The 27338-nt window shown below is 55.0% G+C and overlaps 28 non-coding genes across 28 annotated transcripts; all 28 read right to left on the minus strand.

The window, feature by feature from the left end:
* Nucleotides 1-413: 413 nt before the first annotated feature.
* LOC126125464 (5S ribosomal RNA) lies at nt 414-532 on the minus strand. Its single transcript, XR_007526506.1, has one exon. It is a non-coding gene; the product is annotated as a 5S ribosomal RNA (ribosomal RNA).
* An 856-nt stretch (nt 533-1388) lies between these two features.
* On the minus strand, nt 1389-1507 carry LOC126125491 (5S ribosomal RNA). The gene has a single exon (XR_007526529.1). It is a non-coding gene; the product is annotated as a 5S ribosomal RNA (ribosomal RNA).
* Nucleotides 1508-2360: 853 nt separating this feature from the next.
* On the minus strand, nt 2361-2479 carry LOC126125415 (5S ribosomal RNA). Its single transcript, XR_007526461.1, has one exon. It is a non-coding gene; the product is annotated as a 5S ribosomal RNA (ribosomal RNA).
* Nucleotides 2480-3339: 860 nt separating this feature from the next.
* Nucleotides 3340-3457, minus strand: LOC126125514 (5S ribosomal RNA). The gene has a single exon (XR_007526550.1). It is a non-coding gene; the product is annotated as a 5S ribosomal RNA (ribosomal RNA).
* Nucleotides 3458-4329: 872 nt separating this feature from the next.
* LOC126125515 (5S ribosomal RNA) lies at nt 4330-4449 on the minus strand. The gene has a single exon (XR_007526551.1). It is a non-coding gene; the product is annotated as a 5S ribosomal RNA (ribosomal RNA).
* An 850-nt stretch (nt 4450-5299) lies between these two features.
* LOC126125523 (5S ribosomal RNA) lies at nt 5300-5418 on the minus strand. The gene has a single exon (XR_007526558.1). It is a non-coding gene; the product is annotated as a 5S ribosomal RNA (ribosomal RNA).
* An 849-nt stretch (nt 5419-6267) lies between these two features.
* LOC126125520 (5S ribosomal RNA) lies at nt 6268-6385 on the minus strand. Its single transcript, XR_007526556.1, has one exon. It is a non-coding gene; the product is annotated as a 5S ribosomal RNA (ribosomal RNA).
* An 851-nt stretch (nt 6386-7236) lies between these two features.
* On the minus strand, nt 7237-7354 carry LOC126125477 (5S ribosomal RNA). The gene has a single exon (XR_007526517.1). It is a non-coding gene; the product is annotated as a 5S ribosomal RNA (ribosomal RNA).
* An 850-nt stretch (nt 7355-8204) lies between these two features.
* LOC126125535 (5S ribosomal RNA) lies at nt 8205-8323 on the minus strand. Its single transcript, XR_007526569.1, has one exon. It is a non-coding gene; the product is annotated as a 5S ribosomal RNA (ribosomal RNA).
* An 851-nt stretch (nt 8324-9174) lies between these two features.
* Nucleotides 9175-9293, minus strand: LOC126125547 (5S ribosomal RNA). The gene has a single exon (XR_007526580.1). It is a non-coding gene; the product is annotated as a 5S ribosomal RNA (ribosomal RNA).
* Nucleotides 9294-10142: 849 nt separating this feature from the next.
* On the minus strand, nt 10143-10261 carry LOC126125479 (5S ribosomal RNA). Its single transcript, XR_007526518.1, has one exon. It is a non-coding gene; the product is annotated as a 5S ribosomal RNA (ribosomal RNA).
* An 849-nt stretch (nt 10262-11110) lies between these two features.
* LOC126125559 (5S ribosomal RNA) lies at nt 11111-11229 on the minus strand. Its single transcript, XR_007526591.1, has one exon. It is a non-coding gene; the product is annotated as a 5S ribosomal RNA (ribosomal RNA).
* An 849-nt stretch (nt 11230-12078) lies between these two features.
* Nucleotides 12079-12197, minus strand: LOC126125480 (5S ribosomal RNA). The gene has a single exon (XR_007526519.1). It is a non-coding gene; the product is annotated as a 5S ribosomal RNA (ribosomal RNA).
* Nucleotides 12198-13046: 849 nt separating this feature from the next.
* Nucleotides 13047-13165, minus strand: LOC126125481 (5S ribosomal RNA). The gene has a single exon (XR_007526520.1). It is a non-coding gene; the product is annotated as a 5S ribosomal RNA (ribosomal RNA).
* An 849-nt stretch (nt 13166-14014) lies between these two features.
* LOC126125482 (5S ribosomal RNA) lies at nt 14015-14133 on the minus strand. The gene has a single exon (XR_007526521.1). It is a non-coding gene; the product is annotated as a 5S ribosomal RNA (ribosomal RNA).
* Nucleotides 14134-14983: 850 nt separating this feature from the next.
* LOC126125421 (5S ribosomal RNA) lies at nt 14984-15102 on the minus strand. Its single transcript, XR_007526467.1, has one exon. It is a non-coding gene; the product is annotated as a 5S ribosomal RNA (ribosomal RNA).
* An 851-nt stretch (nt 15103-15953) lies between these two features.
* On the minus strand, nt 15954-16072 carry LOC126125484 (5S ribosomal RNA). The gene has a single exon (XR_007526523.1). It is a non-coding gene; the product is annotated as a 5S ribosomal RNA (ribosomal RNA).
* Nucleotides 16073-16920: 848 nt separating this feature from the next.
* On the minus strand, nt 16921-17039 carry LOC126125434 (5S ribosomal RNA). Its single transcript, XR_007526478.1, has one exon. It is a non-coding gene; the product is annotated as a 5S ribosomal RNA (ribosomal RNA).
* Nucleotides 17040-17887: 848 nt separating this feature from the next.
* Nucleotides 17888-18006, minus strand: LOC126125446 (5S ribosomal RNA). The gene has a single exon (XR_007526489.1). It is a non-coding gene; the product is annotated as a 5S ribosomal RNA (ribosomal RNA).
* An 849-nt stretch (nt 18007-18855) lies between these two features.
* LOC126125485 (5S ribosomal RNA) lies at nt 18856-18974 on the minus strand. The gene has a single exon (XR_007526524.1). It is a non-coding gene; the product is annotated as a 5S ribosomal RNA (ribosomal RNA).
* Nucleotides 18975-19822: 848 nt separating this feature from the next.
* LOC126125458 (5S ribosomal RNA) lies at nt 19823-19941 on the minus strand. Its single transcript, XR_007526500.1, has one exon. It is a non-coding gene; the product is annotated as a 5S ribosomal RNA (ribosomal RNA).
* Nucleotides 19942-20790: 849 nt separating this feature from the next.
* Nucleotides 20791-20909, minus strand: LOC126125471 (5S ribosomal RNA). The gene has a single exon (XR_007526511.1). It is a non-coding gene; the product is annotated as a 5S ribosomal RNA (ribosomal RNA).
* An 848-nt stretch (nt 20910-21757) lies between these two features.
* LOC126125483 (5S ribosomal RNA) lies at nt 21758-21876 on the minus strand. The gene has a single exon (XR_007526522.1). It is a non-coding gene; the product is annotated as a 5S ribosomal RNA (ribosomal RNA).
* Nucleotides 21877-22725: 849 nt separating this feature from the next.
* LOC126125495 (5S ribosomal RNA) lies at nt 22726-22844 on the minus strand. The gene has a single exon (XR_007526533.1). It is a non-coding gene; the product is annotated as a 5S ribosomal RNA (ribosomal RNA).
* An 850-nt stretch (nt 22845-23694) lies between these two features.
* On the minus strand, nt 23695-23813 carry LOC126125486 (5S ribosomal RNA). The gene has a single exon (XR_007526525.1). It is a non-coding gene; the product is annotated as a 5S ribosomal RNA (ribosomal RNA).
* Nucleotides 23814-24663: 850 nt separating this feature from the next.
* LOC126125487 (5S ribosomal RNA) lies at nt 24664-24782 on the minus strand. The gene has a single exon (XR_007526526.1). It is a non-coding gene; the product is annotated as a 5S ribosomal RNA (ribosomal RNA).
* An 848-nt stretch (nt 24783-25630) lies between these two features.
* LOC126125507 (5S ribosomal RNA) lies at nt 25631-25749 on the minus strand. The gene has a single exon (XR_007526544.1). It is a non-coding gene; the product is annotated as a 5S ribosomal RNA (ribosomal RNA).
* Nucleotides 25750-26598: 849 nt separating this feature from the next.
* Nucleotides 26599-26717, minus strand: LOC126125519 (5S ribosomal RNA). Its single transcript, XR_007526555.1, has one exon. It is a non-coding gene; the product is annotated as a 5S ribosomal RNA (ribosomal RNA).
* Nucleotides 26718-27338: the final 621 nt, after the last annotated feature.

Raw genomic sequence — 27338 nt, forward strand, 5'->3', positions numbered from 1 at the left:
CCCTGTCCCCGTCCCGACTTGTCCCGACTTTGCTCGACTGCCGCTCGCTGCCGCTCGGGTCGTGGTCCATATGACAGCGCAAGCACGACAAACGTCTGCGGGACGAGACGAGACGAGACGAGACGACTAAGGAATAAGTTTCGTGGTTTACAAATCAAATTTGGAACTCAACACACCTACACAACAATAGGCGGTGACGTATTTCAGAAATCACCTGCCGATTCGTAGTGTTTTGTCGTTTTCAAAGTCTTCTTGGCAAACTTGGTTAGCACATTCTCCCTCAAACTGAGTTAATTACTGCATTTTCGTTCCATTACAGTAGTTTAAAAGGCTTAAGGAAGCATCTTTGTCACAACAGAAAGGTAGTTTGAAAATTGGGCTGGCGACATAACAAAAAAAAAAAACAGTAAGGGAGCCAACAGCACCCGGGTTTCCCAGGCGGTCACCCATCCAAGTACTAGCCGGGCCCGATGATGCTTAACTTCGGTGATCGGACGAGAACCGGTGTAGTCATCATGGTATGGCCGTTGGCGCTCATCTAATGTAGGAGCACGGCAGAATTCGCGTTCGGCTTTTCTCCCAACACACAAAATGTTAGTTTTCGGCCGCATTTGACGAAAGCGCTTCCTTCCGCAACCGGCCAGTTCCTCGAGGACGGCGCGGGGAGGCACGCCCGGCGTCCCAGCAGAGTGACGGCCGAATTGGCGGGCGCACCGCCGCGTGGTGTGAGACGCACTGCTGCTCGTTGCACCCCCTGTCATTCGCTGGGCGCGTGCAGCCTTCGACACTAGCGGAGGACGCATCTTGTCCCTGGTGTTCAGCGGAGGGCCTGTGCGGGGTGTGGCAGTGTCGTGCCTGGAGGGCCCCACTGGTAGCGATGTGGGCTTCCTCGCCTCGCCACGCCTCGCCTCGCCTCGCCTCACACCAGGTGTCTGCGTAGTTTGCAGTGCATTCGCACCATTCCTATCCCTGTCCCTGTCCCCGTCCCGACTTGTCCCGACTTTGCTCGACTGCCGCTCGCTGGCCGCTCGGGTCGTGGTCCATATGACAGCGCAAGCACGACAAACGTCTGCGGGACGAGACGAGACGAGACGAGACGACTAAGGAATATGTTCGTGGTTACAAATCAAATTTGGAACTCAACACACCTACACAACAATAGGCGGTGACGTATTTCAGAAATCACCTGCCGATTCGTAGTGTTTTGTCGTTTTCAAAGTCTTCTTGGCAAACTTTGGTTAGCACATTCTCCCTCAAACTGGTTAATTACTGCATTTTCGTTCCATTACAGTAGTTTAAAAGGCTTAAGGAAGCATCTTTGTCACAACAGAAAGGTAGTTTGAAATTTGGGCTGGCGACATAACAAAAAAAAAAAAAAACAGTAAGGGAGCCAACAGCACCCGGGTTTCCCAGGCGGTCACCCATCCAAGTACTAGCCGGGCCCGATGATGCTTAACTTCGGTGATCGGACGAGAACCGTTGTATTCATCATGGTATGGCCGTTGGCGCTCATCTAATGTAGGAGCACGGCAGAATTCGCGTTCGGCTTTTCTCCCAACACACAAAATGTTAGTTTTCGGCCGCATTTGACGAAAGGCGCTTCCTTCCGCAACCGCCAGTTCCTCGAGGACGGCGCGGGGAGGCACGCCCGGCGTCCCAGCAGAGTGACGGCCGAATTGGCGGGCGCACCGCCGCGTGGTGTGAGACGCACTGCTGCTCGTTGCACCCCCTGTCATTCGCTGGGCGCGTGCAGCCTTCGACACTAGCGGAGGACGCATCTTGTCCCTGGTGGTTCAGCGGAGGGCCTGTGCGGGGTGTGGCAGTGTCGTGCTGGAGGGCCCACTGGTAGCGATGTGGGCTTCCTCGCCTCGCCACGCCTCGCCTCGCCTCGCCTCACACCAGGTGTCTGCGTAGTTTGCAGTGCATTCGCACCATTCCTATCCCTGTCCCTGTCCCCGTCCCGACTTGTCCGACTTTGCTCGGACTGCCGCTCGCTGCCGCTCGGGTCGTGGTCCATATGACAGCGCAAGCACGACAAACGTCTGCGGGACGAGACGAGACGAGACTGAGACGACTAAGGAATAAGTTCGTGGTTACAAATCAAATTTGGAACTCAACACACCTACACAACAATAGGCGGTGACGTATTTCAGAAATCACCTGCCGATTCGTAGTGTTTTGTCGTTTTCAAAGTCTTCTTGGCAAACTTGGTTAGCACATTCTCCCTCAAACTGAGTTAATTACTGCATTTTCGTTCCATTACAGTAGTTTAAAAGGCTTAAGGAAGCATCTTTGTCACAACAGAAAGGTAGTTTTGAAATTGGGCTGGCGACATAACAAAAAAAAAAAAACAGTAAGGGAGCCAACAGCACCCGGGTTTCCCAGGCGGTCACCCATCCAAGTACTAGCCGGGCCCGATGATGCTTAACTTCGGTGATCGGACGAGAACCGGTGTATTCATCATGGTATGGCCGTTGGCGCTCATCTAATGTAGGAGCACGGCAGAATTCGCGTTCGGCTTTTCTCCCAACACACAAAATGTTAGTTTTCGGCCGCATTTGACGAAAGCGCTTCCTTCCGCAACCGCCAGTTCCTCGAGGACGGCGCGGGGAGGCACGCCCGGCGTCCCCAGCAGAGTGACGGCCGAATTGGCGGGCGCACCGCCGCGTGTGTGAGACGCACTGCTGCTCGTTGCACCCCCTGTCATTCGCTGGGCGCGTGCAGCCTTCGACACTAGCGGAGGACGCATCTTGTCCCTGGTGTTCAGCGGAGGGCCCTGTGCGGGGTGTGGCAGTGTCGTGCTGGAGGGCCCACTGGTAGCGATGTGGGCTTCCCTCGCCTCGCCCACGCCTCGCCTCGCCTCGGCCTCACACCAGGTGTCTGCGTAGTTTGCAGTGCATTCGCACCATTCCTATCCCTGTCCCCTGTCCCCGTCCCGACTTGTCCCGACTTTGCTCGACTGCCGCTCGCTGCCGCTCGGGTCGTGGTCCCATATGACAGCGCAAGCACGACAAACGTCTGCGGGACGAGACGAGACGAGACGAGACGACTAAGGAATAAGTTCGTGGTTACAAATCAAATTTGGAACTCAACACACCTACACAACAATAGGCGGTGACGTATTTCAGAAATCACCTGCCGATTCGTAGTGTTTTGTCGTTTTCAAAGTCTTCTTGGCAAACTTGGTTAGCACATTCTCCCGCAAACTGAGTTTAATTACTGCATTTTCGTTCCATTACAGTAGTTTAAAAGGCTTAAGGAAGCATCTTTGTCACAACAGAAAGGTAGTTTGAAAATTGGGCTGGCGACATAACAAAAAAAAAAAAAAACCAGTAAGGGAGCCAACAGCACCCGGGTTTCCCAGGCGGTCACCCATCAAGTACTAGCCGGGCCCGATGATGCTTAACTTCGGTGATCGGACGAGAACCGGTGTATTCATCATGGTATGGCCGTTGGCGCTCATCTAATGTAGGAGCACGGCAGAATTCGCGTTCCGGCAGAATTCGCGTTCGGCTTTTCTCCCAACACACACAAATGTTAGTTTTCGGCCGCATTTGACGAAAGCGCTTCCTTCCGCAACCGCCAGTTCCTCGAGGACGGCGCGGGGAGGCACCGCCCGGCGTCCCAGCAGAGTGACGGCCGAATTGGCGGGCGCACCGCCGCGTGTGTGAGACGCACTGCTGCTCGTTGCACCCCCTGTCATTCGCTGGGCGCGTGCAGCCTTCGACACTAGCGGAGGACGCATCTTGTCCCTGGTGTTCAGCGGAGGGGCCTGTGCGGGGTGTGGCAGTGTCGTGCTGGAGGGCCCACTGGTAGCGATGTGGGCTTCCTCGCCTCGCCACGCCTCGCCTCGCCTCGCCTCACACCAGGTAGTCTGCGTAGTTTGCAGTGCATTCGCACCATTCCTATCCCTGTCCCTGTCCCCGTCCCGACTTGTCCCGACCTTTGCTCGACTGCCGCTCGCTGCCGCTCGGGTCGTGGTCCATATGACAGCGCAAGCACGACAAACGTCTGCGGGACGAGACGAGACGAGACGAGACGACTAAGGAATAAGTTCGTGGTTACAAATCAAATTTGGAACTCAACACACCCTACACAACAATAGGCGGTGACGTATTTCAGAAATCACCTGCCGATTCGTAGTGTTTTGTCGTTTTCAAAGTCTTCTTGGCAAACTTGGTTAGCACATTCTCCCTCAAACTGAGTTAATTACTGCATTTTCGTTCCATTACAGTAGTTTAAAAGGCTTAAGGAAGCATCTTTGTCACAACAGAAAGGTAGTTTGAAAATTGGGCTGGCGACATAACAAAAAAAAAAAAACAGTAAGGGAGCCAACAGCACCCGGGTTTCCCAGGCGGTCACCCATCCAAATACTAGCCGGGCCCGATGATGCTTAACTTTCGGTGATCGGACGAGAACCGGTGTATTCATCATGGTATGGCCGTTGGCGCTCATCTAATGTAGGAGCACGGCAGAATTCGCGTTCGGCTTTTCTCCAACACACAAAATGTTAGTTTTCGGCCGCATTTGACGAAAGCGCTTCCTTCCGCAACCGCCAGTTCCTCGAGGACGGCGCGGGGAGGCACGCCCCGGCGTCCCAGCAGAGTGACGGCCGAATTGGCGGGCGCACCGCCGCGTGTGTGAGACGCACTGCTGCTCGTTGCACCCCCTGTCATTCGCTGGGCGCGTGCAGCCTTCGACACTAGCGGAGGACGCATCTTGTCCCTGGTGTTCAGCGGAGGGGCCTGTGCGGGGTGTGGCAGTGTCGTGCTGGAGGGCCCACTGGTAGCGATGTGGGCTTCCTCGCCTCGCCACGCCTCGCCTCGCCTCGCCTCACACCAGGTGTCTGCGTAGTTTGCAGTGCATTCGCACCATTCCTATCCCTGTCCCTGTCCCCGTCCCGACTTGTCCCGACTTTGCTCGACTGCCGCTCGCTGCCGCTCGGGTCGTGGTCCATATGACAGCGCAAGCACGACAAACGTCTGCGGGACGAGACGAGACGAGACGAGACGACTAAGGAATAAGTTCGTGGTTACAAATCAAATTTGGAACTCAACACACCTACACAACAATAGGCGGTGACGTATTTCAGAAATCACCTGCCGATTCGTAGTGTTTTGTCGTTTTCAAAGTCTTCTTGGCAAACTTGGTTAGCACATTCTCCCTCAAACTGAGTTAATTACTGCATTTTCGTTCCATTACAGTCAGTTTAAAAGGCTTAAGGAAGCATCTTTGTCACAACAGAAAGGTAGTTTGAAAATTGGGCTGGCGACATAACAAAAAAAAAAAACAGTAAGGGAGCCAACAGCACCCGGGTTTCCCAGGCGGTCACCCATCCAAGTACTAGCCGGGCCCGATGATGCTTAACTTCGGTGATCGGACGAGAACCGGTGTATTCATCATGGTATGGCCGTTGGCGCTCATCTAATGTAGGAGCACGGCAGAATTCGCGTTCGGCTTTTCTCCCAACACACAAAATGTTAGTTTTCGGCCGCATTTGACGAAAGCGCTTCCTTCCGCAACCGCCAGTTCCTCGAGGACGGCGCGGGGAGGCACGCCCGGCGTCCCAGCAGAGTGACGGCCGAATTGGCGGGCGCACCGCCGCGTGTGTGAGACGCACTGCTGCTCGTTGCACCCCCTGTCATTCGCTGGGCGCGTGCAGCCTTCGACACTAGCGGAGGACGCATCTTGTCCCTGGTGTTCAGCGGAGGGCCTGTGCGGGGTGTGGCAGTGTCGTGCTGGAGGGTCCACTGGTAGCGATGTGGGCTTCCTCGCCTCGCCACGCTTCGCCTCGCCTCGCCTCACACCAGGTGTCTGCGTAGTTTTGCAGTGCATTCGCACCATTCCTATCCCTGTCCCTGTCCCGTCCCGACTTGTCCCGACTTTGCTCGACTGCCGCTCGCTGCCGCTCGGGTCGTGGTCCATATGACAGCGCAAGCACGACAAACGTCTGCGGGACGAGACGAGACGAGACGAGACGACTAAGGAATAAGTTCGTGGTTACAAATCAAATTTGGAACTCAACACACCTACACAACAATAGGCGGTGACGTATTTCAGAAATCACCTGCCGATTCGTAGTGTTTTGTCGTTTTCAAAGTCTTCTTGGCAAACTTGGTTAGCACATTCTCCCTCAAACTGAGTTAATTACTGCATTTTCGTTCCATTACAGTAGTTTAAAAGGGCTTAAGGAAGCATCTTTGTCACAACAGAAAGGTAGTTGAAAATTGGGCTGGCGACATAACAAAAAAAAAAAAACAGTAAGGGAGCCAACAGCACCCGGGTTTCCCAGGCGGTCACCCATCCAAGTACTAGCCGGGCCCGATGATGCTTAACTTCGGTGATCGGACGAGAACGGTGTATTCATCATGGTATGGCCGTTGGCGCTCATCTAATGTAGGAGCACGGCAGAATTCGCGTTCGGCTTTTCTCCCAACACACAAAATGTTAGTTTTCGGCCGCATTTGACGAAAGCGCTTCCTTCCGCAACCGCCAGTTCCTCGAGGACGGCGCGGGGAGGCACGCCCGGCGTCCCAGCAGAGTGACGGCCGAATTGGCGGGCGCACCGCCGCGTGTGTGAGACGCACTGCTGCTCGTTGCACCCCCTGTCATTCGCTGGGCGCGTGCAGCCTTCGACACTAGCGGAGGACGCATCTTGTCCCTGGTGTTCAGCGGAGGGCCTGTGCGGGGTGTGGCAGTGTCGTGCTGGAGGGCCCACTGGTAGCGATGTGGGCTTCCTCGCCTCGCCACGCCTCGCCTCGCCTCGCCTCACACCAGGTGTCTGCGTAGTTTGCAGTGCATTCGCACCATTCCTATCCCTGTCCCTGTCCCCGTCCCGACTTGTCCCCGACTTTGCTCGACTGCCGCTCGCTGCCGCTCGGGTCGTGGTCCATATGACAGCGCAAGCACGACAAACGTCTGCGGGACGAGACGAGACGAGACGAGACGACTAAGGAATAAGTTCGTGGTTACAAATCAAATTTGGAACTCAACACACCTACACAACAATAGGCGGTGACGTATTTCAGAAATCACCTGCCGATTCGTAGTGTTTTGTCGTTTTCAAAGTCTTCTTGGCAAACTTGGTTAGCACATTCTCCCTCAAACTGAGTTAATTACTGCATTTTCGTTCCATTACAGTAGTTTAAAAGGCTTAAGGAAGCATCTTTGTCACAACAGAAAGGTAGTTTGAAAATTGGGCTGGCGACATAACAAAAAAAAAAAAAACAGTAAGGGAGCCAACAGCACCGGGTTTCCCAGGCGGTCACCCATCCAAATACTAGCCGGGCCCGATGATGCTTAACTTCGGTGATCGGACGAGAACCGGTGTATTCATCATGGTATGGCCGTTGGCGCTCATCTAATGTAGGAGCACGGCAGAATTCGCGTTCGGCTTTTCTCCCAACACACAAAATGTTAGTTTTCGGCCGCATTTGACGAAAGCGCTTCCTTCCGCAACCGCCAGTTCCTCGAGGACGGCGCGGGGAGGCACGCCCGGCGTCCCAGCAGAGTGACGGCCGAATTGGCGGGCGCACCGCCGCGTGTGTGAGACGCACTGCTGCTCGTTGCACCCCCTGTCATTCGCTGGGCGCGTGCAGCCTTCGACACTAGCGGAGGACGCATCTTGTCCCTGGTGTTCAGCGGAGGGCCTGTGCGGGGTGTGGCAGTGTCGTGCTGGAGGGCCCACTGGTAGCGATGTGGGCTTCCTCGCCTCGCCACGCCTCGCCTCGCCTCGCCTCACACCAGGTGTCTGCGTAGTTTGCAGTGCATTCGCACCATTCCTATCCCTGTCCCTGTCCCCGTCCCGACTTGTCCCGACTTTGCTCGACTGCCGCTCGCTGCCGCTCGGGTCGTGGTCCATATGACAGCGCAAGCACGACAAACGTCTGCGGACGAGACGAGACGAGACGAGACGACTAAGGAATAAGTTCGTGGTTACAAATCAAATTTGGAACTCAACACACCTACACAACAATAGGCGGTGACGTATTTCAGAAATCACCTGCCGATTCGTAGTGTTTTTGTCGTTTTCAAAGTCTTCTTGGCAAACTTGGTTAGCACATTCCTCCCTCAAACTGAGTTAATTACTGCATTTTCGTTCCATTACAGTAGTTTAAAAGGCTTAAGGAAGCATCTTTGTCACAACAGAAAGGTAGTTTGAAAATTGGGCTGGCGACATAACAAAAAAAAAAAAACAGTAAGGGAGCCAACAGCACCCGGGTTTCCCAGGCGGTCACCCATCCAAGTACTAGCCGGGCCCGATGATGCTTAACTTCGGTGATCGGACGAGAACCGGTGTATTCATCATGGTATGGCCGTTGGCGCTCATCTAATGTAGGGAGCACGGCAGAATTCGCGTTCGGCTTTTCTCCCAACACACAAAATGTTAGTTTTCGGCCGCATTTGACGAAAGCGCTTCCTTCCGCAACCGCCAGTTCCTCGAGGACGGCGCGGGGAGGCACGCCGGCGTCCCAGCAGAGTGACGGCCGAATTGGCGGGCGCACCGCCGCGTGTGTGAGACGCACTGCTGCTCGTTGCACCCCCTGTCATTCGCTGGGCGCGTGCAGCCTTCGACACTAGCGGAGGACGCATCTTGTCCCTGGTGTTCAGCGGAGGGGCCTGTGCGGGGTGTGGCAGTGTCGTGCTGGAGGGTCCCACTGGTAGCGATGTGGGCTTCCTCGCCTCGCCACGCTTCGCCTCGCCTCGCCTCACACCAGGTGTCTGCGTAGTTTGCAGTGCATTCGCACCATTCCTATCCCTGTCCCTGTCCCCGTCCCGACTTGTCCCGACTTTGCTCGACTGCCGCTCGCTGCCGCTCGGGTCGTGGTCCATATGACAGCGCAAGCACGACAAACGTCTGCGGGACGAGACGAGACGAGACGAGACGACTAAGGAATAAGTTCGTGGTTACAAATCAAATTTGGAACTCAACACACCTACACAACAATAGGCGGTGACGTATTTCAGAAATCACCTGCCGATTCGTAGTGTTTTGTCGTTTTCAAAGTCTTCTTGGCAAACTTGGTTAGCACATTCTCCCTCAAACTGAGTTAATTACTGCATTTTCGTTCCATTACAGTAGTTTAAAAGGCTTAAGGAAGCATCTTTGTCACAACAGAAAGGTAGTTTGAAAATTGGGCTGGCGACATAACAAAAAAAAAAAAACAGTAAGGGAGCCAACAGCACCCGGGTTTCCCAGGCGGTCACCCATCCAAGTACTAGCCGGGCCCGATGATGCTTAACTTCGGTGATCGGACGAGAACCGGTGTATTCATCATGGTATGGCCGTTGGCGCTCATCTAATGTAGGAGCACGGCAGAATTCGCGTTCGGCTTTTCTCCCAACACACAAAATGTTAGTTTTCGGCCGCATTTGACGAAAGCGCTTCCTTCCGCAACCGCCAGTTCCTCGAGGACGGCGCGGGGAGGCACGCCCGGCGTCCCAGCAGAGTGACGGCCGAATTGGCGGGCGCACCGCCGCGTGTGTGAGACGCACTGCTGCTCGTTGCACCCCCTGTCATTCGCTGGGCGCGTGCAGCCTTCGACACTAGCGGAGGACGCATCTTGTCCCTGGTGTTCAGCGGAGGGCCTGTGCGGGGTGTGGCAGTGTCGTGCTGGAGGGCCCACTGGTAGCGATGTGGGCTTCCTCGCCTCGCCACGCCTCGCCTCGCCTCGCCTCACACCAGGTGTCTGCGTAGTTTGCAGTGCATTCGCACCATTCCTATCCCTGTCCCTGTCCCCGTCCCGACTTGTCCCGACTTTGCTCGACTGCCGCTCGCTGCCGCTCGGGTCGTGGTCCATATGACAGCGCAAGCACGACAAACGTCTGCGGGACGAGACGAGACGAGACGAGACGACTAAGGAATAAGTTCGTGGTTACAAATCAAATTTGGAACTCAACACACCTACACAACAATAGGCGGTGACGTATTTCAGAAATCACCTGCCGATTCGTAGTGTTTTGTCGTTTTCAAAGTCTTCTTGGCAAACTTGGTTAGCACATTCTCCCTCAAACTGAGTTAATTACTGCATTTTCGTTCCATTACAGTAGTTTAAAAGGCTTAAGGAAGCATCTTTGTCACAACAGAAAGGTAGTTTGAAAATTGGGCTGGCGACATAACAAAAAAAAAAAAACAGTAAGGGAGCCAACAGCACCCGGGTTTCCCAGGCGGTCACCCATCCAAATACTAGCCGGGCCCGATGATGCTTAACTTCGGTGATCGGACGAGAACCGGTGTATTCATCATGGTATGGCCGTTGGCGCTCATCTAATGTAGGAGCACGGCAGAATTCGCGTTCGGCTTTTCTCCCAACACACAAAATGTTAGTTTTCGGCCGCATTTGACGAAAGCGCTTCCTTCCGCAACCGCCAGTTCCTCGAGGACGGCGCGGGGAGGCACGCCCGGCGTCCCAGCAGAGTGACGGCCGAATTGGCGGGCGCACCGCCGCGTGTGTGAGACGCACTGCTGCTCGTTGCACCCCCTGTCATTCGCTGGGCGCGTGCAGCCTTCGACACTAGCGGAGGACGCATCTTGTCCCTGGTGTTCAGCGGAGGGCCTGTGCGGGGTGTGGCAGTGTCGTGCTGGAGGGCCCACTGGTAGCGATGTGGGCTTCCTCGCCTCGCCACGCCTCGCCTCGCCTCGCCTCACACCAGGTGTCTGCGTAGTTTGCAGTGCATTCGCACCATTCCTATCCCTGTCCCTGTCCCCGTCCCGACTTGTCCCGACTTTGCTCGACTGCCGCTCGCTGCCGCTCGGGTCGTGGTCCATATGACAGCGCAAGCACGACAAACGTCTGCGGGACGAGACGAGACGAGACGAGACGACTAAGGAATAAGTTCGTGGTTACAAATCAAATTTGGAACTCAACACACCTACACAACAATAGGCGGTGACGTATTTCAGAAATCACCTGCCGATTCGTACTGTTTTGTCGTTTTCAAAGTCTTCTTGGCAAACTTGGTTAGCACATTCTCCCTCAAACTGAGTTAATTACTGCATTTTCGTTCCATTACAGTAGTTTAAAAGGCTTAAGGAAGCATCTTTGTCACAACAGAAAGGTAGTTTGAAAATTGGGCTGGCGACATAACAAAAAAAAAAAAACAGTAAGGGAGCCAACAGCACCCGGGTTTCCCAGGCGGTCACCCATCCAAGTACTAGCCGGGCCCGATGATGCTTAACTTCGGTGATCGGACGAGAACCGGTGTATTCATCATGGTATGGCCGTTGGCGCTCATCTAATGTAGGAGCACGGCAGAATTCGCGTTCGGCTTTTCTCCCAACACACAAAATGTTAGTTTTCGGCCGCATTTGACGAAAGCGCTTCCTTCCGCAACCGCCAGTTCCTCGAGGACGGCGCGGGGAGGCACGCCCGGCGTCCCAGCAGAGTGACGGCCGAATTGGCGGGCGCACCGCCGCGTGTGTGAGACGCACTGCTGCTCGTTGCACCCCCTGTCATTCGCTGGGCGCGTGCAGCCTTCGACACTAGCGGAGGACGCATCTTGTCCCTGGTGTTCAGCGGAGGGCCTGTGCGGGGTGTGGCAGTGTCGTGCTGGAGGGCCCACTGGTAGCGATGTGGGCTTCCTCGCCTCGCCACGCCTCGCCTCGCCTCGCCTCACACCAGGTGTCTGCGTAGTTTGCAGTGCATTCGCACCATTCCTATCCCTGTCCCTGTCCCCGTCCCGACTTGTCCCGACTTTGCTCGACTGCCGCTCGCTGCCGCTCGGGTCGTGGTCCATATGACAGCGCAAGCACGACAAACGTCTGCGGGACGAGACGAGACGAGACGAGACGACTAAGGAATAAGTTCGTGGTTACAAATCAAATTTGGAACTCAACACACCTACACAACAATAGGCGGTGACGTATTTCAGAAATCACCTGCCGATTCGTAGTGTTTTGTCGTTTTCAAAGTCTTCTTGGCAAACTTGGTTAGCACATTCTCCCTCAAACTGAGTTAATTACTGCATTTTCGTTCCATTACAGTAGTTTAAAAGGCTTAAGGAAGCATCTTTGTCACAACAGAAAGGTAGTTTGAAAATTGGGCTGGCGACATAACAAAAAAAAAAAAACAGTAAGGGAGCCAACAGCACCCGGGTTTCCCAGGCGGTCACCCATCCAAATACTAGCCGGGCCCGATGATGCTTAACTTCGGTGATCGGACGAGAACCGGTGTATTCATCATGGTATGGCCGTTGGCGCTCATCTAATGTAGGAGCACGGCAGAATTCGCGTTCGGCTTTTCTCCCAACACACAAAATGTTAGTTTTCGGCCGCATTTGACGAAAGCGCTTCCTTCCGCAACCGCCAGTTCCTCGAGGACGGCGCGGGGAGGCACGCCCGGCGTCCCAGCAGAGTGACGGCCGAATTGGCGGGCGCACCGCCGCGTGTGTGAGACGCACTGCTGCTCGTTGCACCCCCTGTCATTCGCTGGGCGCGTGCAGCCTTCGACACTAGCGGAGGACGCATCTTGTCCCTGGTGTTCAGCGGAGGGCCTGTGCGGGGTGTGGCAGTGTCGTGCTGGAGGGCCCACTGGTAGCGATGTGGGCTTCCTCGCCTCGCCACGCCTCGCCTCGCCTCGCCTCACACCAGGTGTCTGCGTAGTTTGCAGTGCATTCGCACCATTCCTATCCCTGTCCCTGTCCCCGTCCCGACTTGTCCCGACTTTGCTCGACTGCCGCTCGCTGCCGCTCGGGTCGTGGTCCATATGACAGCGCAAGCACGACAAACGTCTGCGGGACGAGACGAGACGAGACGAGACGACTAAGGAATAAGTTCGTGGTTACAAATCAAATTTGGAACTCAACACACCTACACAACAATAGGCGGTGACGTATTTCAGAAATCACCTGCCGATTCGTAGTGTTTTGTCGTTTTCAAAGTCTTCTTGGCAAACTTGGTTAGCACATTCTCCCTCAAACTGAGTTAATTACTGCATTTTCGTTCCATTACAGTAGTTTAAAAGGCTTAAGGAAGCATCTTTGTCACAACAGAAAGGTAGTTTGAAAATTGGGCTGGCGACATAACAAAAAAAAAAAAACAGTAAGGGAGCCAACAGCACCCGGGTTTCCCAGGCGGTCACCCATCCAAATACTAGCCGGGCCCGATGATGCTTAACTTCGGTGATCGGACGAGAACCGGTGTATTCATCATGGTATGGCCGTTGGCGCTCATCTAATGTAGGAGCACGGCAGAATTCGCGTTCGGCTTTTCTCCCAACACACAAAATGTTAGTTTTCGGCCGCATTTGACGAAAGCGCTTCCTTCCGCAACCGCCAGTTCCTCGAGGACGGCGCGGGGAGGCACGCCCGGCGTCCCAGCAGAGTGACGGCCGAATTGGCGGGCGCACCGCCGCGTGTGTGAGACGCACTGCTGCTCGTTGCACCCCCTGTCATTCGCTGGGCGCGTGCAGCCTTCGACACTAGCGGAGGACGCATCTTGTCCCTGGTGTTCAGCGGAGGGCCTGTGCGGGGTGTGGCAGTGTCGTGCTGGAGGGCCCACTGGTAGCGATGTGGGCTTCCTCGCCTCGCCACGCCTCGCCTCGCCTCGCCTCACACCAGGTGTCTGCGTAGTTTGCAGTGCATTCGCACCATTCCTATCCCTGTCCCTGTCCCCGTCCCGACTTGTCCCGACTTTGCTCGACTGCCGCTCGCTGCCGCTCGGGTCGTGGTCCATATGACAGCGCAAGCACGACAAACGTCTGCGGGACGAGACGAGACGAGACGAGACGACTAAGGAATAAGTTCGTGGTTACAAATCAAATTTGGAACTCAACACACCTACACAACAATAGGCGGTGACGTATTTCAGAAATCACCTGCCGATTCGTAGTGTTTTGTCGTTTTCAAAGTCTTCTTGGCAAACTTGGTTAGCACATTCTCCCTCAAACTGAGTTAATTACTGCATTTTCGTTCCATTACAGTAGTTTAAAAGGCTTAAGGAAGCATCTTTGTCACAACAGAAAGGTAGTTTGAAAATTGGGCTGGCGACATAACAAAAAAAAAAAAACAGTAAGGGAGCCAACAGCACCCGGGTTTCCCAGGCGGTCACCCATCCAAATACTAGCCGGGCCCGATGATGCTTAACTTCGGTGATCGGACGAGAACCGGTGTATTCATCATGGTATGGCCGTTGGCGCTCATCTAATGTAGGAGCACGGCAGAATTCGCGTTCGGCTTTTCTCCCAACACACAAAATGTTAGTTTTCGGCCGCATTTGACGAAAGCGCTTCCTTCCGCAACCGCCAGTTCCTCGAGGACGGCGCGGGGAGGCACGCCCGGCGTCCCAGCAGAGTGACGGCCGAATTGGCGGGCGCACCGCCGCGTGTGTGAGACGCACTGCTGCTCGTTGCACCCCCTGTCATTCGCTGGGCGCGTGCAGCCTTCGACACTAGCGGAGGACGCATCTTGTCCCTGGTGTTCAGCGGAGGGCCTGTGCGGGGTGTGGCAGTGTCGTGCTGGAGGGCCCACTGGTAGCGATGTGGGCTTCCTCGCCTCGCCACGCCTCGCCTCGCCTCGCCTCACACCAGGTGTCTGCGTAGTTTGCAGTGCATTCGCACCATTCCTATCCCTGTCCCTGTCCCCGTCCCGACTTGTCCCGACTTTGCTCGACTGCAGCTCGCTGCCGCTCGGGTCGTGGTCCATATGACAGCGCAAGCACGACAAACGTCTGCGGGACGAGACGAGACGAGACGAGACGACTAAGGAATAAGTTCGTGGTTACAAATCAAATTTGGAACTCAACACACCTACACAACAATAGGCGGTGACGTATTTCAGAAATCACCTGCCGATTCGTAGTGTTTTGTCGTTTTCAAAGTCTTCTTGGCAAACTTGGTTAGCACATTCTCCCTCAAACTGAGTTAATTACTGCATTTTCGTTCCATTACAGTAGTTTAAAAGGCTTAAGGAAGCATCTTTGTCACAACAGAAAGGTAGTTTGAAAATTGGGCTGGCGACATAACAAAAAAAAAAAAAACAGTAAGGGAGCCAACAGCACCCGGGTTTCCCAGGCGGTCACCCATCCAAGTACTAGCCGGGCCCGATGATGCTTAACTTCGGTGATCGGACGAGAACCGGTGTATTCATCATGGTATGGCCGTTGGCGCTCATCTAATGTAGGAGCACGGCAGAATTCGCGTTCGGCTTTTCTCCCAACACACAAAATGTTAGTTTTCGGCCGCATTTGACGAAAGCGCTTCCTTCCGCAACCGCCAGTTCCTCGAGGACGGCGCGGGGAGGCACGCCCGGCGTCCCAGCAGAGTGACGGCCGAATTGGCGGGCGCACCGCCGCGTGTGTGAGACGCACTGCTGCTCGTTGCACCCCCTGTCATTCGCTGGGCGCGTGCAGCCTTCGACACTAGCGGAGGACGCATCTTGTCCCTGGTGTTCAGCGGAGGGCCTGTGCGGGGTGTGGCAGTGTCGTGCTGGAGGGCCCACTGGTAGCGATGTGGGCTTCCTCGCCTCGCCACGCCTCGCCTCGCCTCGCCTCACACCAGGTGTCTGCGTAGTTTGCAGTGCATTCGCACCATTCCTATCCCTGTCCCTGTCCCCGTCCCGACTTGTCCCGACTTTGCTCGACTGCCGCTCGCTGCCGCTCGGGTCGTGGTCCATATGACAGCGCAAGCACGACAAACGTCTGCGGGACGAGACGAGACGAGACGAGACGACTAAGGAATAAGTTCGTGGTTACAAATCAAATTTGGAACTCAACACACCTACACAACAATAGGCGGTGACGTATTTCAGAAATCACCTGCCGATTCGTAGTGTTTTGTCGTTTTCAAAGTCTTCTTGGCAAACTTGGTTAGCACATTCTCCCTCAAACTGAGTTAATTACTGCATTTTCGTTCCATTACAGTAGTTTAAAAGGCTTAAGGAAGCATCTTTGTCACAACAGAAAGGTAGTTTGAAAATTGGGCTGGCGACATAACAAAAAAAAAAAAAAACAGTAAGGGAGCCAACAGCACCCGGGTTTCCCAGGCGGTCACCCATCCAAATACTAGCCGGGCCCGATGATGCTTAACTTCGGTGATCGGACGAGAACCGGTGTATTCATCATGGTATGGCCGTTGGCGCTCATCTAATGTAGGAGCACGGCAGAATTCGCGTTCGGCTTTTCTCCCAACACACAAAATGTTAGTTTTCGGCCGCATTTGACGAAAGCGCTTCCTTCCGCAACCGCCAGTTCCTCGAGGACGGCGCGGGGAGGCACGCCCGGCGTCCCAGCAGAGTGACGGCCGAATTGGCGGGCGCACCGCCGCGTGTGTGAGACGCACTGCTGCTCGTTGCACCCCCTGTCATTCGCTGGGCGCGTGCAGCCTTCGACACTAGCGGAGGACGCATCTTGTCCCTGGTGTTCAGCGGAGGGCCTGTGCGGGGTGTGGCAGTGTCGTGCTGGAGGGCCCACTGGTAGCGATGTGGGCTTCCTCGCCTCGCCACGCCTCGCCTCGCCTCGCCTCACACCAGGTGTCTGCGTAGTTTGCAGTGCATTCGCACCATTCCTATCCCTGTCCCTGTCCCCGTCCCGACTTGTCCCGACTTTGCTCGACTGCCGCTCGCTGCCGCTCGGGTCGTGGTCCATATGACAGCGCAAGCACGACAAACGTCTGCGGGACGAGACGAGACGAGACGAGACGACTAAGGAATAAGTTCGTGGTTACAAATCAAATTTGGAACTCAACACACCTACACAACAATAGGCGGTGACGTATTTCAGAAATCACCTGCCGATTCGTAGTGTTTTGTCGTTTTCAAAGTCTTCTTGGCAAACTTGGTTAGCACATTCTCCCTCAAACTGAGTTAATTACTGCATTTTCGTTCCATTACAGTAGTTTAAAAGGCTTAAGGAAGCATCTTTGTCACAACAGAAAGGTAGTTTGAAAATTGGGCTGGCGACATAACAAAAAAAAAAAACAGTAAGGGAGCCAACAGCACCCGGGTTTCCCAGGCGGTCACCCATCCAAGTACTAGCCGGGCCCGATGATGCTTAACTTCGGTGATCGGACGAGAACCGGTGTATTCATCATGGTATGGCCGTTGGCGCTCATCTAATGTAGGAGCACGGCAGAATTCGCGTTCGGCTTTTCTCCCAACACACAAAATGTTAGTTTTCGGCCGCATTTGACGAAAGCGCTTCCTTCCGCAACCGCCAGTTCCTCGAGGACGGCGCGGGGAGGCACGCCCGGCGTCCCAGCAGAGTGACGGCCGAATTGGCGGGCGCACCGCCGCGTGTGTGAGACGCACTGCTGCTCGTTGCACCCCCTGTCATTCGCTGGGCGCGTGCAGCCTTCGACACTAGCGGAGGACGCATCTTGTCCCTGGTGTTCAGCGGAGGGCCTGTGCGGGGTGTGGCAGTGTCGTGCTGGAGGGCCCACTGGTAGCGATGTGGGCTTCCTCGCCTCGCCACGCCTCGCCTCGCCTCGCCTCACACCAGGTGTCTGCGTAGTTTGCAGTGCATTCGCACCATTCCTATCCCTGTCCCTGTCCCCGTCCCGACTTGTCCCGACTTTGCTCGACTGCCGCTCGCTGCCGCTCGGGTCGTGGTCCATATGACAGCGCAAGCACGACAAACGTCTGCGGGACGAGACGAGACGAGACGAGACGACTAAGGAATAAGTTCGTGGTTACAAATCAAATTTGGAACTCAACACACCTACACAACAATAGGCGGTGACGTATTTCAGAAATCACCTGCCGATTCGTAGTGTTTTGTCGTTTTCAAAGTCTTCTTGGCAAACTTGGTTAGCACATTCTCCCTCAAACTGAGTTAATTACTGCATTTTCGTTCCATTACAGTAGTTTAAAAGGCTTAAGGAAGCATCTTTGTCACAACAGAAAGGTAGTTTGAAAATTGGGCTGGCGACATAACAAAAAAAAAAAACAGTAAGGGAGCCAACAGCACCCGGGTTTCCCAGGCGGTCACCCATCCAAGTACTAGCCGGGCCCGATGATGCTTAACTTCGGTGATCGGACGAGAACCGGTGTATTCATCATGGTATGGCCGTTGGCGCTCATCTAATGTAGGAGCACGGCAGAATTCGCGTTCGGCTTTTCTCCCAACACACAAAATGTTAGTTTTCGGCCGCATTTGACGAAAGCGCTTCCTTCCGCAACCGCCAGTTCCTCGAGGACGGCGCGGGGAGGCACGCCCGGCGTCCCAGCAGAGTGACGGCCGAATTGGCGGGCGCACCGCCGCGTGTGTGAGACGCACTGCTGCTCATTGCACCCCCTGTCATTCGCTGGGCGCGTGCAGCCTTCGACACTAGCGGAGGACGCATCTTGTCCCTGGTGTTCAGCGGAGGGCCTGTGCGGGGTGTGGCAGTGTCGTGCTGGAGGGCCCACTGGTAGCGATGTGGGCTTCCTCGCCTCGCCACGCCTCGCCTCGCCTCGCCTCACACCAGGTGTCTGCGTAGTTTGCAGTGCATTCGCACCATTCCTATCCCTGTCCCTGTCCCCGTCCCGACTTGTCCCGACTTTGCTCGACTGCCGCTCGCTGCCGCTCGGGTCGTGGTCCATATGACAGCGCAAGCACGACAAACGTCTGCGGGACGAGACGAGACGAGACGAGACGACTAAGGAATAAGTTCGTGGTTACAAATCAAATTTGGAACTCAACACACCTACACAACAATAGGCGGTGACGTATTTCAGAAATCACCTGCCGATTCGTAGTGTTTTGTCGTTTTCAAAGTCTTCTTGGCAAACTTGGTTAGCACATTCTCCCTCAAACTGAGTTAATTACTGCATTTTCGTTCCATTACAGTAGTTTAAAAGGCTTAAGGAAGCATCTTTGTCACAACAGAAAGGTAGTTTGAAAATTGGGCTGGCGACATAACAAAAAAAAAAAAACAGTAAGGGAGCCAACAGCACCCGGGTTTCCCAGGCGGTCACCCATCCAAATACTAGCCGGGCCCGATGATGCTTAACTTCGGTGATCGGACGAGAACCGGTGTATTCATCATGGTATGGCCGTTGGCGCTCATCTAATGTAGGAGCACGGCAGAATTCGCGTTCGGCTTTTCTCCCAACACACAAAATGTTAGTTTTCGGCCGCATTTGACGAAAGCGCTTCCTTCCGCAACCGCCAGTTCCTCGAGGACGGCGCGGGGAGGCACGCCCGGCGTCCCAGCAGAGTGACGGCCGAATTGGCGGGCGCACCGCCGCGTGTGTGAGACGCACTGCTGCTCGTTGCACCCCCTGTCATTCGCTGGGCGCGTGCAGCCTTCGACACTAGCGGAGGACGCATCTTGTCCCTGGTGTTCAGCGGAGGGCCTGTGCGGGGTGTGGCAGTGTCGTGCTGGAGGGCCCACTGGTAGCGATGTGGGCTTCCTCGCCTCGCCACGCCTCGCCTCGCCTCGCCTCACACCAGGTGTCTGCGTAGTTTGCAGTGCATTCGCACCATTCCTATCCCTGTCCCTGTCCCCGTCCCGACTTGTCCCGACTTTGCTCGACTGCCGCTCGCTGCCGCTCGGGTCGTGGTCCATATGACAGCGCAAGCACGACAAACGTCTGCGGGACGAGACGAGACGAGACGAGACGACTAAGGAATAAGTTCGTGGTTACAAATCAAATTTGGAACTCAACACACCTACACAACAATAGGCGGTGACGTATTTCAGAAATCACCTGCCGATTCGTAGTGTTTTGTCGTTTTCAAAGTCTTCTTGGCAAACTTGGTTAGCACATTCTCCCTCAAACTGAGTTAATTACTGCATTTTCGTTCCATTACAGTAGTTTAAAAGGCTTAAGGAAGCATCTTTGTCACAACAGAAAGGTAGTTTGAAAATTGGGCTGGCGACATAACAAAAAAAAAAAACAGTAAGGGAGCCAACAGCACCCGGGTTTCCCAGGCGGTCACCCATCCAAGTACTAGCCGGGCCCGATGATGCTTAACTTCGGTGATCGGACGAGAACCGGTGTATTCATCATGGTATGGCCGTTGGCGCTCATCTAATGTAGGAGCACGGCAGAATTCGCGTTCGGCTTTTCTCCCAACACACAAAATGTTAGTTTTCGGCCGCATTTGACGAAAGCGCTTCCTTCCGCAACCGCCAGTTCCTCGAGGACGGCGCGGGGAGGCACGCCCGGCGTCCCAGCAGAGTGACGGCCGAATTGGCGGGCGCACCGCCGCGTGTGTGAGACGCACTGCTGCTCGTTGCACCCCCTGTCATTCGCTGGGCGCGTGCAGCCTTCGACACTAGCGGAGGACGCATCTTGTCCCTGGTGTTCAGCGGAGGGCCTGTGCGGGGTGTGGCAGTGTCGTGCTGGAGGGTCCACTGGTAGCGATGTGGGCTTCCTCGCCTCGCCACGCTTCGCCTCGCCTCGCCTCACACCAGGTGTCTGCGTAGTTTGCAGTGCATTCGCACCATTCCTATCCCTGTCCCTGTCCCCGTCCCGACTTGTCCCGACTTTGCTCGACTGCCGCTCGCTGCCGCTCGGGTCGTGGTCCATATGACAGCGCAAGCACGACAAACGTCTGCGGGACGAGACGAGACGAGACGAGACGACTAAGGAATAAGTTCGTGGTTACAAATCAAATTTGGAACTCAACACACCTACACAACAATAGGCGGTGACGTATTTCAGAAATCACCTGCCGATTCGTAGTGTTTTGTCGTTTTCAAAGTCTTCTTGGCAAACTTGGTTAGCACATTCTCCCTCAAACTGAGTTAATTACTGCATTTTCGTTCCATTACAGTAGTTTAAAAGGCTTAAGGAAGCATCTTTGTCACAACAGAAAGGTAGTTTGAAAATTGGGCTGGCGACATAACAAAAAAAAAAAAACAGTAAGGGAGCCAACAGCACCCGGGTTTCCCAGGCGGTCACCCATCCAAGTACTAGCCGGGCCCGATGATGCTTAACTTCGGTGATCGGACGAGAACCGGTGTATTCATCATGGTATGGCCGTTGGCGCTCATCTAATGTAGGAGCACGGCAGAATTCGCGTTCGGCTTTTCTCCCAACACACAAAATGTTAGTTTTCGGCCGCATTTGACGAAAGCGCTTCCTTCCGCAACCGCCAGTTCCTCGAGGACGGCGCGGGGAGGCACGCCCGGCGTCCCAGCAGAGTGACGGCCGAATTGGCGGGCGCACCGCCGCGTGTGTGAGACGCACTGCTGCTCGTTGCACCCCCTGTCATTCGCTGGGCGCGTGCAGCCTTCGACACTAGCGGAGGACGCATCTTGTCCCTGGTGTTCAGCGGAGGGCCTGTGCGGGGTGTGGCAGTGTCGTGCTGGAGGGCCCACTGGTAGCGATGTGGGCTTCCTCGCCTCGCCACGCCTCGCCTCGCCTCGCCTCACACCAGGTGTCTGCGTAGTTTGCAGTGCATTCGCACCATTCCTATCCCTGTCCCTGTCCCCGTCCCGACTTGTCCCGACTTTGCTCGACTGCCGCTCGCTGCCGCTCGGGTCGTGGTCCATATGACAGCGCAAGCACGACAAACGTCTGCGGGACGAGACGAGACGAGACGAGACGACTAAGGAATAAGTTCGTGGTTACAAATCAAATTTGGAACTCAACACACCTACACAACAATAGGCGGTGACGTATTTCAGAAATCACCTGCCGATTCGTAGTGTTTTGTCGTTTTCAAAGTCTTCTTGGCAAACTTGGTTAGCACATTCTCCCTCAAACTGAGTTAATTACTGCATTTTCGTTCCATTACAGTAGTTTAAAAGGCTTAAGGAAGCATCTTTGTCACAACAGAAAGGTAGTTTGAAAATTGGGCTGGCGACATAACAAAAAAAAAAAACAGTAAGGGAGCCAACAGCACCCGGGTTTCCCAGGCGGTCACCCATCCAAGTACTAGCCGGGCCCGATGATGCTTAACTTCGGTGATCGGACGAGAACCGGTGTATTCATCATGGTATGGCCGTTGGCGCTCATCTAATGTAGGAGCACGGCAGAATTCGCGTTCGGCTTTTCTCCCAACACACAAAATGTTAGTTTTCGGCCGCATTTGACGAAAGCGCTTCCTTCCGCAACCGCCAGTTCCTCGAGGACGGCGCGGGGAGGCACGCCCGGCGTCCCAGCAGAGTGACGGCCGAATTGGCGGGCGCACCGCCGCGTGTGTGAGACGCACTGCTGCTCGTTGCACCCCCTGTCATTCGCTGGGCGCGTGCAGCCTTCGACACTAGCGGAGGACGCATCTTGTCCCTGGTGTTCAGCGGAGGGCCTGTGCGGGGTGTGGCAGTGTCGTGCTGGAGGGTCCACTGGTAGCGATGTGGGCTTCCTCGCCTCGCCACGCTTCGCCTCGCCTCGCCTCACACCAGGTGTCTGCGTAGTTTGCAGTGCATTCGCACCATTCCTATCCCTGTCCCTGTCCCCGTCCCGACTTGTCCCGACTTTGCTCGACTGCCGCTCGCTGCCGCTCGGGTCGTGGTCCATATGACAGCGCAAGCACGACAAACGTCTGCGGGACGAGACGAGACGAGACGAGACGACTAAGGAATAAGTTCGTGGTTACAAATCAAATTTGGAACTCAACACACCTACACAACAATAGGCGGTGACGTATTTCAGAAATCACCTGCCGATTCGTAGTGTTTTGTCGTTTTCAAAGTCTTCTTGGCAAACTTGGTTAGCACATTCTCCCTCAAACTGAGTTAATTACTGCATTTTCGTTCCATTACAGTAGTTTAAAAGGCTTAAGGAAGCATCTTTGTCACAACAGAAAGGTAGTTTGAAAATTGGGCTGGCGACATAACAAAAAAAAAAAAACAGTAAGGGAGCCAACAGCACCCGGGTTTCCCAGGCGGTCACCCATCCAAGTACTAGCCGGGCCCGATGATGCTTAACTTCGGTGATCGGACGAGAACCGGTGTATTCATCATGGTATGGCCGTTGGCGCTCATCTAATGTAGGAGCACGGCAGAATTCGCGTTCGGCTTTTCTCCCAACACACAAAATGTTAGTTTTCGGCCGCATTTGACGAAAGCGCTTCCTTCCGCAACCGCCAGTTCCTCGAGGACGGCGCGGGGAGGCACGCCCGGCGTCCCAGCAGAGTGACGGCCGAATTGGCGGGCGCACCGCCGCGTGTGTGAGACGCACTGCTGCTCGTTGCACCCCCTGTCATTCGCTGGGCGCGTGCAGCCTTCGACACTAGCGGAGGACGCATCTTGTCCCTGGTGTTCAGCGGAGGGCCTGTGCGGAGTGTGGCAGTGTCGTGCTGGAGGGCCCACTGGTAGCGATGTGGGCTTCCTCGCCTCGCCACGCCTCGCCTCGCCTCGCCTCACACCAGGTGTCTGCGTAGTTTGCAGTGCATTCGCACCATTCCTATCCCTGTCCCTGTCCCCGTCCCGACTTGTCCCGACTTTGCTCGACTGCCGCTCGCTGCCGCTCGGGTCGTGGTCCATATGACAGCGCAAGCACGACAAACGTCTGCGGGACGAGACGAGACGAGACGAGACGACTAAGGAATAAGTTCGTGGTTACAAATCAAATTTGGAACTCAACACACCTACACAACAATAGGCGGTGACGTATTTCAGAAATCACCTGCCGATTCGTAGTGTTTTGTCGTTTTCAAAGTCTTCTTGGCAAACTTGGTTAGCACATTCTCCCTCAAACTGAGTTAATTACTGCATTTTCGTTCCATTACAGTAGTTTAAAAGGCTTAAGGAAGCATCTTTGTCACAACAGAAAGGTAGTTTGAAAATTGGGCTGGCGACATAACAAAAAAAAAAAAAACAGTAAGGGAGCCAACAGCACCCGGGTTTCCCAGGCGGTCACCCATCCAAATACTAGCCGGGCCCGATGATGCTTAACTTCGGTGATCGGACGAGAACCGGTGTATTCATCATGGTATGGCCGTTGGCGCTCATCTAATGTAGGAGCACGGCAGAATTCGCGTTCGGCTTTTCTCCCAACACACAAAATGTTAGTTTTCGGCCGCATTTGACGAAAGCGCTTCCTTCCGCAACCGCCAGTTCCTCGAGGACGGCGCGGGGAGGCACGCCCGGCGTCCCAGCAGAGTGACGGCCGAATTGGCGGGCGCACCGCCGCGTGTGTGAGACGCACTGCTGCTCGTTGCACCCCCTGTCATTCGCTGGGCGCGTGCAGCCTTCGACACTAGCGGAGGACGCATCTTGTCCCTGGTGTTCAGCGGAGGGCCTGTGCGGGGTGTGGCAGTGTCGTGCTGGAGGGCCCACTGGTAGCGATGTGGGCTTCCTCGCCTCGCCACGCCTCGCCTCGCCTCGCCTCACACCAGGTGTCTGCGTAGTTTGCAGTGCATTCGCACCATTCCTATCCCTGTCCCTGTCCCCGTCCCGACTTGTCCCGACTTTGCTCGACTGCCGCTCGCTGCCGCTCGGGTCGTGGTCCATATGACAGCGCAAGCACGACAAACGTCTGCGGGACGAGACGAGACGAGACGAGACGACTAAGGAATAAGTTCGTGGTTACAAATCAAATTTGGAACTCAACACACCTACACAACAATAGGCGGTGACGTATTTCAGAAATCACCTGCCGATTCGTAGTGTTTTGTCGTTTTCAAAGTCTTCTTGGCAAACTTGGTTAGCACATTCTCCCTCAAACTGAGTTAATTACTGCATTTTCGTTCCATTACAGTAGTTTAAAAGGCTTAAGGAAGCATCTTTGTCACAACAGAAAGGTAGTTTGAAAATTGGGCTGGCGACATAACAAAAAAAAAAAAAACAGTAAGGGAGCCAACAGCACCCGGGTTTCCCAGGCGGTCACCCATCCAAATACTAGCCGGGCCCGATGATGCTTAACTTCGGTGATCGGACGAGAACCGGTGTATTCATCATGGTATGGCCGTTGGCGCTCATCTAATGTAGGAGCACGGCAGAATTCGCGTTCGGCTTTTCTCCCAACACACAAAATGTTAGTTTTCGGCCGCATTTGACGAAAGCGCTTCCTTCCGCAACCGCCAGTTCCTCGAGGACGGCGCGGGGAGGCACGCCCGGCGTCCCAGCAGAGTGACGGCCGAATTGGCGGGCGCACCGCCGCGTGTGTGAGACGCACTGCTGCTCGTTGCACCCCCTGTCATTCGCTGGGCGCGTGCAGCCTTCGACACTAGCGGAGGACGCATCTTGTCCCTGGTGTTCAGCGGAGGGCCTGTGCGGGGTGTGGCAGTGTCGTGCTGGAGGGCCCACTGGTAGCGATGTGGGCTTCCTCGCCTCGCCACGCCTCGCCTCGCCTCGCCTCACACCAGGTGTCTGCGTAGTTTGCAGTGCATTCGCACCATTCCTATCCCTGTCCCTGTCCCCGTCCCGACTTGTCCCGACTTTGCTCGACTGCCGCTCGCTGCCGCTCGGGTCGTGGTCCATATGACAGCGCAAGCACGACAAACGTCTGCGGGACGAGACGAGACGAGACGAGACGACTAAGGAATAAGTTCGTGGTTACAAATCAAATTTGGAACTCAACACACCTACACAACAATAGGCGGTGACGTATTTCAGAAATCACCTGCCGATTCGTAGTGTTTTGTCGTTTTCAAAGTCTTCTTGGCAAACTTGGTTAGCACATTCTCCCTCAAACTGAGTTAATTACTGCATTTTCGTTCCATTACAGTAGTTTAAAAGGCTTAAGGAAGCATCTTTGTCACAACAGAAAGGTAGTTTGAAAATTGGGCTGGCGACATAACAAAAAAAAAAAACAGTAAGGGAGCCAACAGCACCCGGGTTTCCCAGGCGGTCACCCATCCAAGTACTAGCCGGGCCCGATGATGCTTAACTTCGGTGATCGGACGAGAACCGGTGTATTCATCATGGTATGGCCGTTGGCGCTCATCTAATGTAGGAGCACGGCAGAATTCGCGTTCGGCTTTTCTCCCAACACACAAAATGTTAGTTTTCGGCCGCATTTGACGAAAGCGCTTCCTTCCGCAACCGCCAGTTCCTCGAGGACGGCGCGGGGAGGCACGCCCGGCGTCCCAGCAGAGTGACGGCCGAATTGGCGGGCGCACCGCCGCGTGTGTGAGACGCACTGCTGCTCGTTGCACCCCCTGTCATTCGCTGGGCGCGTGCAGCCTTCGACACTAGCGGAGGACGCATCTTGTCCCTGGTGTTCAGCGGAGGGCCTGTGCGGGGTGTGGCAGTGTCGTGCTGGAGGGTCCACTGGTAGCGATGTGGGCTTCCTCGCCTCGCCACGCTTCGCCTCGCCTCGCCTCACACCAGGTGTCTGCGTAGTTTGCAGTGCATTCGCACCATTCCTATCCCTGTCCCTGTCCCCGTCCCGACTTGTCCCGACTTTGCTCGACTGCCGCTCGCTGCCGCTCGGGTCGTGGTCCATATGACAGCGCAAGCACGACAAACGTCTGCGGGACGAGACGAGACGAGACGAGACGACTAAGGAATAAGTTCGTGGTTACAAATCAAATTTGGAACTCAACACACCTACACAACAATAGGCGGTGACGTATTTCAGAAATCACCTGCCGATTCGTAGTGTTTTGTCGTTTTCAAAGTCTTCTTGGCAAACTTGGTTAGCACATTCTCCCTCAAACTGAGTTAATTACTGCATTTTCGTTCCATTACAGTAGTTTAAAAGGCTTAAGGAAGCATCTTTGTCACAACAGAAAGGTAGTTTGAAAATTGGGCTGGCGACATAACAAAAAAAAAAAAACAGTAAGGGAGCCAACAGCACCCGGGTTTCCCAGGCGGTCACCCATCCAAGTACTAGCCGGGCCCGATGATGCTTAACTTCGGTGATCGGACGAGAACCGGTGTATTCATCATGGTATGGCCGTTGGCGCTCATCTAATGTAGGAGCACGGCAGAATTCGCGTTCGGCTTTTCTCCCAACACACAAAATGTTAGTTTTCGGCCGCATTTGACGAAAGCGCTTCCTTCCGCAACCGCCAGTTCCTCGAGGACGGCGCGGGGAGGCACGCCCGGCGTCCCAGCAGAGTGACGGCCGAATTGGCGGGCGCACCGCCGCGTGTGTGAGACGCACTGCTGCTCGTTGCACCCCCTGTCATTCGCTGGGCGCGTGCAGCCTTCGACACTAGCGGAGGACGCATCTTGTCCCTGGTGTTCAGCGGAGGGCCTGTGCGGGGTGTGGCAGTGTCGTGCTGGAGGGTCCACTGGTAGCGATGTGGGCTTCCTCGCCTCGCCACGCTTCGCCTCGCCTCGCCTCACACCAGGTGTCTGCGTAGTTTGCAGTGCATTCGCACCATTCCTATCCCTGTCCCTGTCCCCGTCCCGACTTGTCCCGACTTTGCTCGACTGCCGCTCGCTGCCGCTCGGGTCGTGGTCCATATGACAGCGCAAGCACGACAAACGTCTGCGGGACGAGACGAGACGAGACGAGACGACTAAGGAATAAGTTCGTGGTTACAAATCAAATTTGGAACTCAACACACCTACACAACA

This window comes from Schistocerca cancellata, unplaced genomic scaffold (genome assembly GCF_023864275.1).
Source record: "Schistocerca cancellata isolate TAMUIC-IGC-003103 unplaced genomic scaffold, iqSchCanc2.1 HiC_scaffold_435, whole genome shotgun sequence".
Lineage (NCBI taxonomy): Eukaryota > Metazoa > Arthropoda > Insecta > Orthoptera > Acrididae > Schistocerca > Schistocerca cancellata.